This window comes from Macrotis lagotis, chromosome X (genome assembly GCF_037893015.1).
Source record: "Macrotis lagotis isolate mMagLag1 chromosome X, bilby.v1.9.chrom.fasta, whole genome shotgun sequence".
NCBI lineage: Eukaryota > Metazoa > Chordata > Mammalia > Peramelemorphia > Peramelidae > Macrotis > Macrotis lagotis.
The window spans coordinates 288,328,136-288,343,797 of record NC_133666.1 but is presented as its reverse complement, the minus strand read 5'-3'; the positions used below and the strand labels follow the sequence as shown (position 1 = coordinate 288,343,797).

The window sequence follows — 15,662 nt, the reverse complement described above, 5'->3', positions numbered from 1 at the left end:
GATATGTAGGACATAGCCATGCCACTCAGTAGTATCAACCTCCTTTTCTCTCAATAGAGTACATCTTCAGCCTCCTCCTCCTCCTCTCCATCAAAACCTTCATCCCTTGGTTGGTACATTATCTATAAAGAGAAGGGCATAAGTAGGGGTAGTTACAAGAATCAGAAGGGGCAGATCCCCTGACTAAAACAACCCATACACATAGGTGAGAGTTAGTGGAAAACAACCCATACACATAGGTGAGAGTTAGTGGAAATGAATCGGTCCAATCCCTCTCTCCCCCTTCTCTTCTCCCCTAGAGACAACCAGATGTCTTTCTGCATCTTCTTAATCTATTCCAAAAGGTCATCTCCAGCTCTTGTTGGACATTCTTGTTGAGGTGACTTGTTGAGACTTCCTCTTCTTGTAAAGGAACTAACAGGGGAGTTACACAATTGCTATTTGTCCAGTCATCCTTCAGAGCCTCCCACATCAGTTGACTGCAATTACCAGGGGAGAAGTCCACAATCTTGACTTCTCAGCTTTCACCTCCAGACATTTTAATCACTCAGTTCCTAGTCCAGGCCAATGTTCCCAGAAATTTATGGGATATTTCTCCACAAAGAATGCCAAGAAATACACTTGAAATCAAGCCATCTGCTTACATTTTTCTTGCCTTATTCCAGGAAAATATCAAAAATATTTACATTATTAAATCCTGAGAGAGCCCCCAAATTGACTCCTAACTACTTCATGTCCTACTCTTCTTGACCCTATCTGTGTTTTCTTGGCAAAGATACTAGAGTGCCTGCCATTTTCTGTTCTAGCTCATTTGATAGAGGAGAAAATCGAGGGAAACAGACTAAGTGACTTGCCCTGGGTCACACAGCTAGTATGTGTCTGAAGTCAGATTTGACCTCATGAACTTCCTGACTCCAGACCTGGTGCTCTATCCACTGCACCATCTTATTGTCCAAAAATCACTAAAATCTCTTGGTATTATAAACCATTATGTACCTACCTATTTTGAGAGCCACATGATTTGATTACAGTCTTGGTGATGATTATGTTGGCTGGAGTCTTCATAATTGATTAATTGTGCCATGGTCCATGTTGAAAAACTGTGCCTCAGGAGAAGAAAAAACAGTATATTGGAGTGGATGGAAAGATGACTTCAGAGCTAAGATCTGAATTCAAGTCCTGTCTCTGACACAAACTGGTTGTGAAATCCTATGCAAGGAATTTAACTTCTCAGTACTCTATATAGAATATAAAAGTTTCAGAGTAGGTGCCAATCTTTATTAATAGAAGTTTCCTCACCAGTAATTCCCAAAAATCAAAGCACTCACAGGTCTGTTTACAAAACAAAAAGCAGAAAACCCTTAGATAACAGATATGTGGTTATAAAAAGATAGACATAACTCTTCTTGACAACCTATGAACTTGTTTATTATCTTTACTGAATTTATCATTTAAGCTGATTTGATATGATTTATTATCTGAAAGAAATTTCAATATGCCATTCATATGTGACCAGTCTTTCTGATATGAGGTTAACTCATATCCATCTCATTGTTCAATAATTTGTGTTAATATAATTTTAATATTAATTTTAATAAATAAATAAATTGTTAATTAAAAAGACACAGTGCATAGTGGGTAGAGGGCCATGGGTTTGAATCTTGTCTCTGACACATGATAACTGCGCTATCATGAGTTGTACTTTGCCTCTCAGTGTACCCTGAGCAACAATCTTAAGTTTCTAATGGTTTCTTAATCTGATGAACTCACAGATCTCTTTTTTTGAAAGCAATATAAAATATTTTTTCTTTCATAAAATTCATCAATTATAAAACTCATTATCCCTCTAATGTGTACTTTAATGTGCACATCAAAGTATCTTAGCTTGAAGATGCACTCTGATTTATAGTATGTATCTGTTGCATAAACTAGCTATTTTTGAATTGAAAATTATATCTATTGTGTATGTTTTCATTCTGGACAGTGTGGAAAAATTGACTGAAGTGGCTCACTACCACATTGAAACTTCAACAAGGATCCAGAATGAACTTGTTTTAAGTGGTGACGAATTCTTCATCAATGGAGATGTAAATGTCTTTCCAAATCCAATTCCTCCTGTCCGGCCTCCACCCGTGGAGAAAGAAAAAAATACTTGTCTCACTATCCAACAACTCAACACCCTTCGAAAAGAGTTCATGGAGATGGCACCCAGAGGTAGGGAAAACAATTATTGATCCAGGCATCTCTGAGGAAAATTAAGAGTAACTACCACAATAAGATAATTGTCACTTCTTTAAAGAGGCAGGTAAGTTTGCTTTGTGGAACTGGTTATTATGAAGGCAAGCAGACTCAGTTCACCTTTGTTTCAAAGGGACACTTGTACTGAACTTGTCCTTCAAGGTTAGAGAAATCAAGTTCAGTTATACCTTATGAACACATGTATACATACACATACACAATGCATATATACATACAAACACATGAATAGATACACACGGTCAGACTGTAAACACTCCTCACCAAAGCAAAATTCTTCTCCCTCTCCCTATGCTCCTGTGTCAAAGGCTGAATATTGCCCTTCTATGAATTCTTTTCCCCTTCATGAAGTGAGTGAATGAATGAATGAATGATAATCTGCTGAATCCATTCTATGTTTACAAGCCTTGTGCTTCAGATGAGGATATAGAGTCAAAAAGAGAGCCCGTGTTCTCAAGGAGTCCATGCTTTAATTGAGAGAGGCAACACATTGATGGAAAGGTTAGCAGCCAGTCACATGTACAATTCTGAAAATCCTAAAGGTACAAGAGTACAGAGGATGACAAGCCAAAGATTCCTTGTAGTATGAAGGCATGCAAAGCAGATGGTAAGACCTGCTCTAGAGGAACTCTGGAGACAGGAGCAGAACAAAAGTTGGAGTTGGTTGGTCCTTTACCTCATGGAGTTCTTGACTCCCATCTCATCTAGGCCATAAGAATCAAAAGAGGGGAACAGGGAAGTATACTGATAAACATTTAACAACTGGTTCTTGGGGAAAACATTAACTTTTTAACATTTTCCATATTAGTAACATTTTTCTATCACTTTCTTAAGTCTAGAAAATCAGCAAAACAAAAAAAATCAAGCCATGGTTTTTAACATTTACAGATTTCAAAGGTATGAATGTTCTCATTGAAAATTTTATAATCAACTCTCATGAACCCATTTGAACTGGTCCCAGTACAACATTGGGATTATATCCTTCCTTGCGACAGTGGCTCTTCCCACGGTTGGTCTCTTTCCCAGGTGGGTTCCCAGGTGGGTTCCCAGGTGGGTTCCCAGGTGGGATTAGGTCCTTAGTTGGGGCAGTTCTTTCTGCTTCTGTATATTCAAGATGTAAAAGTGGTAATAATAGTAGGTCATGGTCACTTAGCACTTTATAATTCACAGTGACCATGTGAGTTTAGGCCATGCAAATATTAGTCTCCCTTTTTTTTTTACAAGAGGAAATGGAAATCCAATGGGGTTAGATGGTCACAGAGCTTATAAGATCTTGGACTTGAAACTGAATGTTCTGAAACCCAAGTCTAATATCCTTTTCACTGAATAAGATGTAACAAATTTTCTGTTTTCAGAAAAAATTATAATTTAATTGGAAAGAAAAGATAAATAAATATACAAGTAGCCACTAAAGAACATAAGCAACTTCAGAAGAACCAAACCAAGTGGTTATCAGTGTGGGGGGAGAGGTTGGTCAGGGAAGACTCATTAGGAAATTTGCCATACATTTAAAAGCACTCTGACACTGACTGTTAGAGAGGTAGCTGAGGGTATCTGAAGTAGGAAAACTAAGAGCCAAGGAAACAGTATCCGTAATAACCATGTAAGGTGCAGGGAATGATGAGGAACAACTTAAGAAACCATTGATAAGGAAATGTCCTCCATGGGTGTAGATTGATATTTCTGGAATATAGAAACTTAAGATTGTTGCTCAGGGTACACTGAGAGGCAAAGTATGACTTATGATAACATAGTAGGGACTTAAAACAAGTTCATTCTGAATCCTTGTTGAAGTTTCAATGTAGTTGTGAACCACTTCAATCAATTTTTCCACACTGTCCAGAATGAAAAAAATATAAAATGGATATAATTCTCAATTCAAAAATAGCTAGTTTATACAACAGATACATACTATAAGTCAAAGTGCATCTTCAAGCTAAGATACTTTGATGTGCACATTAAAGTACACATTATAGGGATAATGAGTTTTATAATTTATGAATTTTATGAAAGAAAAATATTTTATATTGTTTTCAAAAAAAGAGATCTGTGAGTTCACCAGCTTAAGAAATCATTGATAAGGAAATGCCCTCCATGGGTGTAGATTGATAATATTTCTGGAATATAGAAACTTAAGGTTGTTTCTGAGAGACAAAGTACAACTCATGATAACACAGTTAGTAGGTGTCAGAGACAAGACTCAAACCTATGGCCCTCTATCCACTATGCACTGTGCCTTTTTAATTAGTAGTTCATTTATTTATTTATTTGTTTGGTTGTTTGTTTGTTTATTAAAATTAACATTAAAACTATATAAACCGAATTTTTTAAGCAATGAGATAGATAGGAATTAACCTCATATCCAGAAAGACTTGTCAAATATGAATGGCATGTTAAAATTTCTTTCAGATAATAAATCATATCAAATCATCTTGAATTCCTACTTTCTTGACTGTAGAAACTGTTGGTCAAAGGCAGAAGAAAGACAATGGTCCCCAGGAAAGGGAAAAGGCTAAGTTACAGAAGCAAGACCAAAAGGGAATACCCCCAAATCCACAGCAGTTATGAAGCTGCCTTGTGCTTTGTGGTTATAAGGACTGTTAGATATGATTACACTGAAAAAAAACATTCTTTTATTATTGCTTGATTAATACATGTTTTGAAAAATGTGAATCATATGTTTTGGAGGTTTTATATTTTAAAAAAGAGAAATAAAAAGAATGAATATCACTTGACCCTGGGTTCAAGCCCATTCACAGAACTGTGTTTTTGCCTCTCCAAAACTCAAGTCATGATCTTGGGGAAAAAAATGCCTGGTTTATCTGTCTCCCTCAGTGTGGGATGACTATAATAAGTGAAAACCCCTCCATTAGTATCGATGGCTTTCATGATAACACATTTTTAAGTCTATAATTGTTTCCTTCCTATAATGTAGAAAAAGGAAAAGGAAATAGTCCCTATTTTGTACTCTGTAGAATTCCATAATTTCAAAAAAATATTAGATGAAATGATAATCATTGTAAAAGTGGGAATATAAGAATGATAGTATATATAACTAGGAAATTTCTTAATCCTTTGCAAAACATTTCAAAATATAAGTACAGGGAAAGAAGTATTTTAGTATTTCCTCACATATGTATCATAATATATTAATGAAATCTTTTTGATTTTCTGGAGAGATAATGAAATCTACTCTAATTTAGTATTGCTCACATATTGTACCCTCAACAGGTCTTTTAAAGTCACATTTACAAGGAATGTTAATATAACTAAATTACCTCTTGACATTTGTGTTCCCATGGCATTAAATACCTATATTCAGTTTCTGGGAAAAGGAATTTTAATTGCTAAAAGTAAGTATGTGTCTAAGAATGTATACATGACATGGTAGGTATCTAACATTTTAGTTACTGAAGAAATTGCTTCTGCATGTGATTTAACCCATTTGAGTCCCAGAATTCGTTTTTATTTAAGACCTCATTTTTGATAGTTAAATAAAAGTTCATAGAATAATAGATTTGGAGTTAAAAGGAACCTCAGAGGTCATTTAGACCTTCCCCCAATTTTTCAACTGAAAAAGAATGAGTCAAAGAAGTTAAGTGACAAGTGACTTGCCGCAGGGAGTAAAATTTGAACCCAAGTTCTCTGAGTTATTCCAGAATCATTTTACTGCTTTAAACACACACACACACACACACACACACACACACACACACGCACACAAAATATACATTAAAAATCTCCAAAGGGATTAAAAAACTACTAAATAATAATGTCATAGATCTAGATCATCTGGCCCAACATCTTTATTTTGAAAATAAGGAAACTGAGAGCTAGAGGGGTCAAATGTAATAATTTAGCGGCAGAGCCAAGATTCAAACTCATTTCTGCTAACTAGAGATCTAGTATCCTTCCCTCTCCATCACGCTGCCCTTTCATGTTTTCAGTGTTCAATTACTTTGGTCACAAGAACTCATTGTGACCCCATTTGATTTTTCTTGGCAAAGATACTGGAGTGATATGTCATTTACTTTTCCAGTTCATTTTACAGATTAGGAAACTGAGGTAAATAGAGTTAAGTGACTTGTCAAAGGTTATATCTAGTAAGCATCTGAAGCCAGATTTTGAACTGAAGAAAATAAGTTTTCTGATTTCAAGTCATGCACTGTATCCACTTTACCACCTAGCTCCCTTGTGCCTCCTCATATATAACTATAGATAAGACAATAATGTAGCAAGAGCAAAAGATTACTGGTAGAATCTTTGCACATCAATCCATAGAATTGAGGAAGGCCTCCCACACACTTCTGTGAAGGATATGAAAAGATGTATCTCTTCCCAGTGTCATATGCTCTGATATATATGAGTACCTGTGATGAATTGGGGAAACTCGTATTGCCTTTGTGTAGTTCTCTACACCTAAGAAGTACCAGCAAATCTCCCATCCCCCCATCCCTCTTTCCTAGAACCCTCCTTTCATGTTCTTTAAGGAACTAAGGAGGGAAATATTATGAGCTCACTGTTACCCTAGATATTCCCCAAATAAACCATCACTTCTACTTTTGTCTTTTCTCTACACATGTTTTTGTGAAACATCTAATATTTCATTTCAGTTTTTTCTCCCATAAAAATGGATATAGGGTGGCAGAGTGGAAAATGTAGTATGTTTAAAGCAATACCCTCCATTGGATTATATTAAAAGAGATAGAAATTTATTTCTGCATTGTTGAATTTTATCTCAGGGTTAATTCCTTGGAATTTGATAGTTTCCATTTCAAGACTGACAGCCTTCATATTGTCACAACCATTAGCACTGATACCTAGTGAAAGATGAAATCAGGATGATGTCCATGTGTTCTCCTGGTGTCCTCTTCCTGACTGCCAGACACCAATTCTCCTACAGCCATTCCACCACCTTTTAGTCAGGGTTCAAGCAATTTAATTCAATTTAAAGCTCCCAGAGAAAATCGTAAGCTGAAAAAATTTCATAACTGTAGGAGATCTTGGAGTGAAGGCCATGGTGAAGTCAATAGAACCAAGTCAATTAGCTCCCAGAAACTTAATTTCTCAGGTGTCTAAGAATGATACCAAAAAAAAGACAGACCAGCATCATAAAGGGACTCTCAAAACTTGTAACCCAATCATTTCATGCTGCCTAGACAAAGCAACCCTTGGGGGGAAAGCCCCACGGTTCATGGCGAACAGCTTTATAGAGATTTTAAGGTACCAAGTCCACAACTGTTGAAAGACTCCTATCAGGAGTACTTAGGGTAGCAGCATCTTGTTTTCAGATATCATGAGCTAAGCATATCAAGTAAGGCAAACTCAGATAGAATAAAAGTGTCATTGAAAAAGTCAGAACACTGCAATCTGTTCTTTTGCTTAAATGAAACTTCTCCCCAACCTATTAAGTTTTATGTGGTTTCCATAGCTGGTTTATTCTAGGAAAAATATTTATTATAGGAATCTATATATTTGGGGGTAAGGAACATAATTTTCAACCTCTTGTATCTGAGCACACAAAGCATCTTATATAAGGCACACTCCCTGAGCACCTCCAGGATACAGAAATCACTGGACCAGGTCAAGGGAACATGGAAAAGAGAAAGTCTTAGATTTTTCAAGGTTATAGCTGTCACTGTCCTTGTGACCTTAAGTCATTGATTTTTCCTGTGACTCAGAATTCAAGAAGCTTACAATAATCACTAAGAACCTTGCTAGTTAAAATAAAGGTCTGATTTAAGAGACTCTCTCCCTATATATGAAATGCAGTGGACCTGAATTTAAATTTTGCCCCTGCCACTTGTCATTTAATCTCTCTGGATCTCTGAAAAATGAGGGGTTTAGACCATATGTTTTCCTTTTGAGTCCCTTGACAACAGTGAAGTTCTTGGCTTAGAGGACCTAGTGACTTTCACTATCAGAAAAGTTTGATTTCTGACAGTAGTAAATGATCTATATTTTATCCAGAACAAAGGTTCAACATAGTCCTAGAACTACAGCTTAACCACTCTCAGGTCTCAGTTCTTCTATTAGAAAATTCATGTTTGAAGACCAACTTCTATTTGAATATGGGTTGACAATTTAGGTTTCAGCTTCAGTTGACACTGAGATGTCACATTCAATTGTACAAAAGATAGTTATAGGAAAATATTTGTGGATGAGGTTTGGAGGTTTTAGAGAGTTTTGAAACCATAAGGATACTTATATAGGAACAAACCTATCTGGGTCATCTATAGCTAGGGGAAGTTTTTAAGAGACAAGATGGACATCAATCTGAGTCTAGTAAATATGAGATTTATTCAGTATTTAAATATGTATAGTATTTTTATGTCCATTGTTTTAGAGTAGAGACATCAAAATGCAACAATCTCAAGTCATCTGAGATAAATTAAAATGTAATTGAGAAATATTTAATAAAACAAATAAAAATCCAATAGATGTTGTTAACTTGGGTCAATATGCATGCAACCCATAGGAATCCTTATTTATACTTCAGTGGCCCATTTCTATTTGAGTTTGGCAACCCTTGTTTTAGACCATGTGTCATAAACAGAGATAAAATTTAATCCCCCTCAAAACATAATCATGTTTTTAAAAATCACTCTAGAATGACCTCCCCAAAATACAATAATGTAATTTCCTCAAGGTTTTTTTTTTTTTTAGGAGTAGTTATCACCTTGTGAATTCTTCCACCTTTAATCCTTGGAAACAACCACACAATTGGACACCATTCTGTCAATAATAATAAGATTAAAGTAAGCATGGATAATCACCTCTTGAGAAATGGGGCTACTTACTGATGTCTGTTATTTACACCAAACATGAATCAGCAATTATGCATTTGTTCCCTTTCCATTTAGGGAAACAAATGATATGAGGCAATTATGTTGAGAAGAAAATGGAAAATAGGAAAGGGTTCTTTTTAAATAAATCTCTCAGAAACACAAAATTTTAAAGATTAAAAAAAATCAAAGGGATCATCATGTCTATTCATTTAGCAGAGGTGTGAAGAACTTAAGTGGGTCATCCTGGGCCACAGTTCCAATGAATGGCCAAGGCCAGGGGCAATCAAGGTTCCATTATGTAGATGTTCTTTACACTACACTAGGCTGCTTTTCTTTTAGGATCAATCACTTCTCATATGATTTCATATAGTTTTATTTGTATAATATTTAATTTTTCATATTATTCCTTCTTTCATTTACTCTGCATATCAACAAGCAGTTATGTAGACATTGGCTTTAAATGGTCTCTGTTTTCTCCAAACATCGGGTAACTAAAGAGTAGCCATAAGAAGTGGTGGAGATGGCTCCCAAAGGGGAAACTGAGAAGTTCTATTGCCTCTCTCAGCTAAGTATTTCTTTTGTTTTAGAGATTTTATTTATTTTGAGTTTTACAATTTTTCCCCAATCTTATTTCCCTTACCCCACCCCCACAGAAGGCAATTTGTCACTCTTTACATTGTTTCCATAGTATACATTGTTCCAAATTGAATGTGATGAGAGAGAAATCATATCCTTAAGGAAGAAAAAGAAAGTATAAGTGATAGCAAGATCAGACAATAAGATACCAGTTTTGTTTTGTTTTTTTCTAAATTAAAGGTAATAGTCCTTGGTCTTTGTTCAAACTCCACAGTTCTTTCTCTGGATACATAGGTATTCTCCATTGCAGGAAGCCCAAAATTGTTCCTGATTGTTGCACTGATGGAATGAGCAAGTCCATCAAGGTTGATCATCACCCCCATGTTGCTGTTAGGGTATACAGTGCTTTTCTGGTTCTGCTCATTGCACTCAACATCAGTTCATGCAAATCCCTCCAGGGTTCCCTGAATTCCCATCCCTCCTGGTTTCTAATAGAACAATAGTGTTCCATAAAATACATATACCACAGTTTGCTAAGCCATTCCCCAATTGAAGGACATTTACTTGATTTCCAATTCTTTGACACCATAAACAGGGCTACTATGGATATTTTTGTACAAGTGATGTTTTTACCCTTTTTCATGATCTCTTCAGGGTATAGACCCAGTAGTAGTATTGCTGGATCAAAGGATATGCACATTTTTGTTGCCTTTTTGGGCATAGTTCCAGATTGCTCTCCAGAAAGGTTGAAAGAGTTCACTCAGCTAAGTATTTCTTGGGTGTTGCATTCTGGCATCTTTAAAGAGAATGTGACAATAATATACATTTGTGGGAAGCAATTCGGTTCAACAAACATGTATTCCATGTCTGTTCTGTACATAATAATATTCTTCTAAATCTTTGGGATATGAAGATTAAAACAACAGCAGCAGTAGCAGCATAATCTCTGCCTTTATTAAGAATCCTTCATTCTGGGGCAGCTAAGTGGCGCAGTAGATAGAGCACCAGTGCTGGAGTCAGGAGTACCTGGGTTCAAATCTGACCTCAGACACTTAATAATTACCTAGCTGTGTGGCCTTGGGCAAGCCACTTAACCCCATTGCCTTGCCAAAAAAAACTAAAAAAAAAGGATCCTTCATTCTACTTGGGAGTAAGGAGTGGGGGGCAACAGGAGCAGAGACCAAATATATACAAAAATAAGGATGCTCTTAGGCAAGTCATGATGGGAGCAAAGAAGAAAGTATACGCTAAGAAAATTTGAGAAGAAAGAGCCCACCAAGATGCAGTAGAAAAAACTGGATTTGAATACTATCTCTGCTAATTACTCCCAATTTGAGAGTAGGCAACACATTTAATCCCTCAACTTCTCAATTTCCTTAATGATATGAAAGGATTAGATGCCCTAATCTCTAATTTTCTTTGAGTTCTACATATTAAGCTCCATATTTTACCATTATTAATTACCTCAGTTATACTATCAGAAATTTGCACAAATCAGGGGAAAAAAAGATTTTTTTTCTTAGAAAAAAAGTCGAACAAAAGGGAACAATTCCCTTCTTTCCAGTAGTATTGAAATCAAGGTTCAAAAAAATTAAAAATGTATTAAGGGGCAGCTAGGTGGCACACTGGATAGAGCACTGATCCTGAAATCAGGAGGACCTGAGTTCAAGTCCTGCTTTAAACACTTACTGAGTGTCCCTGGGAAAGTCATTTAATCCCAAATGCTTCCAAATAATAAAATAAAATGTACTAAGTACTTACCATTTATTTAGCATTCTACAAAACTAGATGATTCAGAATTTAGTATAAGACAAAAGTACCTAATAATAAAGACTTTTAAATTTAGTTGGGGAAAATACAACAGAAATTGAAGAAGCATCTTCATTATTTCAAGCTTCTAGGGTGATTCTTCCATCTTCCTTCAGATTTCAAATCCTCTCAGCCTCTTGATTAATAATTTTCATGAGTTCCATTGGCCAAAATACTCATTATCCCTCAGTCATTCTTGGGAAGAAATGTTTCAATGTTGGCTAAATACTTGGAGTCTTGGGACAAAAACAACAATCCTTCACCATACTCATACTTGCATCCCTTGCAACTTTTTACAGGATATGCCTGAGCCTTGTGCTCTGCTCCCATAGATTTTATAAATCCAGGATAACTTCCATGTCATGCTGAAGCAGCTTGAAGTGGAGGGACCTTTGTGGAGCATGGCAAATATATCTGCATGGATGTGTGTTTGTGTTGATAATGGGATAATCAGTCATTCAGTTCAATTAGAAAATACGATAGGATAAAATGTTTAGTAGATAAAATTGTCCAGAGGATTTAGGAAAGAGAGCTAGAATTGTAAGGGTAAGCTTGATGAAGATTGTGGTACTTGAGCTATTGAATTTTGAATAACATTTGGATAGATACAGAAAAGGGCAAAGAGCATTCCTACAGAGGAGAATATGGTGGTCAAATGGACAGAGGTAGGGATAATTATGGTGTATGTTGAGGGGAGTGCCTGCGGAAAATAAAAACAATAATGAGTCAAATAATTTTAAAAAGAGAAAGAAATAAAAGACTGTATTTTCCCAGTGAAATATATATGACCACAACAAATTGATTGGAAACTTGATTGAAAAATCTTTTTTCCAATTGTTTCTCCAACTTCTACATATTACCTCATTGATGACAGAGACCTTGAATTATCTGCCCCTAGTTGTTCAAGAACCTGACTTCATGTGTAAATTAGGCCAAATGAACCATATGGTCATTTTTTTTCTTTCCTAGATTTTTATCTTTATCAAGCTAGATAAATTAAAAGAGTGAATTAAATAAAATATTTCAAGCATATACAGTATTTTTAACATGATCTCCCTTTCATTTATCTTCATTCAAAAGTAATAATACTAAGGCATCTAGGTGGTGCAGTGGATAGAGCACCAATGCTGGAGTCAGGAAGACCTGAGTTCAATTCCAACCTCAGATACTTAATAGTTACTGAGTTGTCTGACCTTGGACAGATCACTTAATCCAATTTCCATGCAAAAAATAAAAAAGGGAACAACACTGTCCTGGTCGCCTAGTCTTGATATCTTTTCATCTTTGATTCCCCTTGCCTTCTACATATAGTTTTGTTGCCTTCTTTCCCCTCCTTTCCATTCCTATCCTTACCTCTCTAGTTCAATCTCTTATGTACCCCCTGTCTCCATTCTCAGCCCTCTCCATTCTATCCTGAATGATGTCCCAATCAAGTTGATCATACTTCCTTGCTCAGAAACTTCAATAGTTCCTATAAGATACATTTCAAATCATTTAACTTGGCATTCAAGGCATTATGATCTACTTTTCAACCACCTCCTACACAAATCCATCTTTAATCAAATTGGCGCATGGCTTGTACCTTCTGCCTTCAAGCCTTTGTTTTCTAATTTTAAAAAAGGTAAATCTTAAAGTGAAGCAAAATTATAAAGTAAAAAGTTTAATAACTAATTTATCTTGTGACATCATTGTAGAGAAAGTATCATGGAAATGGAGATAATATATGCTTTATTGTTAATTTACTTTTTAAAACTACAGCCAAAACACCATGGAGGTATTTTAAAAAAGGAATCTCTTCCACGGATACTGGAAGATATGCTGAAGAAAAGAAAAGGCTGAGAAATCTTGACTATTACCTACCCAAGAGGAACAACCAATTTTTGAAAATTTGGCTTAAAAAATATCCCTGGCTGTTGTATGATAACAGATCAGATCTAATGTTCTGTGGCTTGTGTCGCAAACATGGGGTGAACTCAGGAGGAAACCAAGTTAGTTTTTTTTATGGCACCAACAACTTTAGGACTGAATTTCTCCAGGCACATGACAACAGTGAGGCTCACGCCAAAGCTTCTCTGGCAGAAGCAACAGGTGTTTCTACCCCTACTGACACTGCCAAAGAACAGATGATACAGAGTAGGAACAAAGTAATCCTGGGAAGAATAGAAAACCTCTTTAGATCCTGTCATGCTATTGCCAAGACTGGGCGTCCTCTCAAAGACTTTCTCTGGATGTGCAAATTGGATGATATGAAGGGTGTTGACATTGGCCCAATATTCAGAACCGACAAGTCAGCGAGGACTTTTGTCTACTTCATTGCTGAAGTAGAACGCAGGTCACTGAGAGAGAAACTAGAAAAATGTAAGTTCTTCTCACTCATCAGTGATGGTGGCATGGATGGCTTCATAGAGGACATTGGAGTTGTGTATATACAGTTTGCATATGAGGGTAAAGTCCATTGTCAGGTTGTTGGAGTACAGACTGTGGATAAGATTGATCCTGTAGCAATAAAAAATGCCATTGAGAAAACTCTTGAAATGAATCTTCAACTCAATCTGTCCAATAAAGACTGGTCCAAAAAGCTAGTTGGATTTGGTAGCAATGGCACAGCTGTCATGGTAGGAGAGAACAATGGTGTGGCCAGGCTTTTGAAAGAAATCCAACCATGTGTGCAAACAGTTCACTGTTTTGCTCATCGACTTGAACTAGCTTACCAAGAAGCATTGCGGAATATCCAACTATACAATACTGTCAATGCTCTTCTCCAGAATGTGTATTATTTTTACCATGATTCACCTTCAAATAAAAGTGCTCTAATAGCCTCCTTTGAAGACCTTAAAATCCGCCCTGTGATTCCCTCTCGAGTTGGCAGCAACAAATGGCTCCCTCGTTTACAGACAGCTCTCCAAGTGTTTCTCAGAGGATATTCTGCAATTGTAAAGCAATTGAGAACAGTAAGTACTTTTCAGATCTATTGTTTAATTTTCTCTAAAACAAACAGGTGTGTACCTCCAAACCTCTTTCATTAAATATTTTTATAACATTTTGAAGGAAGTAAACTATTATTTTCTTTCCTGGCTATGCTATAGAGACCTGAAGACAGAAGTACTTCAGATGATCAGAAAGCTACAGAGCTGCTACAATTCCTTCTTCAAGCTGAGGTTGTCAGATTTGCCCACTTTCTGTTAGATGTAATCAATGTCCTCAGCATTTTGTCCCGAGTCAATCAAGATAGAAATTCATCAATAGGAGATGTATTTGCAACCTTACAATCAACACTAGGGACACTCAACATGTATAAAAAAAGGTAGGGCATCCTAAGATATTGGTAACTAGAGCATACACAAGTTTGCTTTAGAAAATTATTCACCATTTATTTTATTTTGTGACATATTCCAGACCAGGTCCAAAGGAACGTCTGGCTGAGTCTGCCACATACTTTCTTGGTAACCAACTCACAGGAAATGGAAATATCTCTGTTGTTCGGAACACCGTCTTAACAAACCTCATAAAGCATCTTCGTGAATGTTTCAGTGATGCTAGCCATGATGTGGTGAGGGCAACCACTATTGGAAGTTTCAAATTATGGCCAGGAAAGATAGATCAAGGTAAAATAGATACACTGGTCCAAAATCCAGTATGTACTTGTTGATCTATGTATTCTGAAATCTCTATGAATAATTTCTTTTCCTCCTACATAACTTTTCCTTATGTATATCTATAGAGTTTGGTGAGAAAGAAGTATCAATTCTTACAAAGCATTATGAACTTGTTTTGGAAAGTGCCAATGTGAAAATTGATGAAGTGGACACAGAATGGAGCATGATGAAATTAGAGATTTATAATCGGTAAGAAGGAAAGCTGAGAAAAGTCAATTATGGTTAACTATTGATGGTTTTGAAGTGTTAATAATTCTTTGTATATACATATAACTAGAATTCATTAATTTTTGACACTTTTCGTTGTCTCTTATAGATTTCAGAACATCCGAAAGTTAACCTGGGATTTTGTGAATTCCATCTACTCAGTCAAGTACCCCAATATATTGACCCTAGTCGATCTGGTGCTGACACTCCCTGCAAGTTCAGCTGAGGCAGAACGTGGGTTCAGTCAGATGAAACTCACCAAGTCACAAATGCATTTTAAAATAAAGCCTGACAGTATGACAGATCTTTTAATAATTCAGCTGAATTCTCCAGACATCAACCAGTTTGATCCCAAGAAAGCCATCCAACT

The 15,662-nt window shown here is 36.1% G+C and overlaps 1 protein-coding gene across 1 annotated transcript in view; it reads left to right on the top strand.

Annotated features, from left to right (window-relative positions):
• SPEF2 (sperm flagellar 2) overlaps positions 1-15,662 on the top strand; it is a 374,057-nt gene that overhangs the window by 215,106 nt on the left and 143,289 nt on the right.